Source organism: Gavialis gangeticus, unplaced genomic scaffold, assembly GCF_001723915.1.
Source record: "Gavialis gangeticus isolate Ggan-Ray unplaced genomic scaffold, GavGan_comp1, whole genome shotgun sequence".
Taxonomy (NCBI): Eukaryota; Metazoa; Chordata; order Crocodylia; family Gavialidae; genus Gavialis; species Gavialis gangeticus.
The window spans coordinates 12,833,026-12,834,426 of record NW_017729005.1 but is presented as its reverse complement, the minus strand read 5'-3'; the positions used below and the strand labels follow the sequence as shown (position 1 = coordinate 12,834,426).

The following is a 1,401-nucleotide window of genomic DNA, read 5'->3' as shown; positions in this document are numbered from 1 at the left end:
TCCATTTGTCTTGTTGATAAAAAAAATTGTGTGTTTGATCTTGCAAACATTACTAACATAACTAGTTGCATTATAATTACTTTATATGACTAAGAGTTGCAGGACTGAGCTAAAGTACTCTGTCACTCTTATACATTAGATGATCTGCTCAGGTCCCTTCCGACCCTAGAAACTATGAAACTATTGCAACTGTTTGTAGATATATAAATTATGTAGTTAATACACATCCTAATATTCAAAATACACACAGGGACCTGATCTTGCAGAGGTTTTAGGCACCTTCTTAACTTCATGCACTAGGAGTGGGAACATACAGCTTTGGGACTTCTGTCTAGAACAAGACTACTCAAAGAGTGTAAAAACATGCATGTGCACAAGTATTACCAGGACGAGAGTCCTAACTCTACTGTTATCTCTATCTCAATATACCAGTTATTCGTCCACTTAATAGGGGACGTAGAAAACCTGTTACATCATCTTATGACAATGGACATTTGCTGATCCAAGAAAAAAATCTTGCTAGTGCTTTCTGTGCTGTAAAGGAAGAGAATTCTCAGCAAAAGCAGTAACTGACAGATTTGCTTTTGATGTAAGCGTGCTCTTATAATGTGTCGTGCTTTAGCCAGTAGATGAGAAAAACATTCCTGTCCCCAGGGCTCAGTGCCTCACCTTTTTAAAATGACTCTAAATTCCTTGTTTCCAAATTTTCATTTGAAATGCTTGTTAATTATTTACATCATGATTTGCTTTATCTTACTCTACTGATGTATATGCTGGCTCATTTTATTGCTTGAATTCTTTGAATGCTGCTCATTGACTTCTAATAATAATAATGCAACTTACTTAGAGCTTTGTATCTTAGCACTTTATAAATATAAACTATTTAATCGTCCTCATAGCACTGAACTAGGTAAGTATGTTTATTACCAGTTTCCATGTTGGGATACTGGACCCTAGGCAGGATGAGCAATATCCAATGCTACTGAGAGAACAAGAGACTGTCAGAGCCAGAACTCTTAGTTTCCTGTTCTTAATTCATGATCTGTCTTAGTCCAGCATAGGTTTTAACAATCATAAGAGAACAAATTATCTAATGATGCTCTAACATATTTTCAAGTGTGTGTATACTTCAAAACATGGTAAACTGGTTTAACTAGTTTATCGTGTAAAAAAGCAGCGTGCATTCTCCACGCTTGAGTGAGAATATTCTAGCTAGCATATGGTAAACTAGACACGGCCTGAGTATGTTGTACCATCTTCCATCCTTTTTTTTACTTACTTCCCTATTCCCTGCCCCCATTTTTCTTTCTTGCTCTTACAGACGTCCATTCGCGGAGGCTTACTCATTCATATTTTAAAACTGGTTCTCTTGATAGTCAGTAGTATTCTCCTCTCCCTCCC

At 36.6% G+C, this 1,401-nt stretch overlaps 1 protein-coding gene across 17 annotated transcripts in view; it reads left to right on the top strand.

The window, feature by feature from the left end:
• Positions 1-1,401, top strand: part of SATB1 (SATB homeobox 1) — a 141,374-nt gene that overhangs the window by 137,899 nt on the left and 2,074 nt on the right. The gene's annotated exons all lie outside the window — the stretch shown is intronic.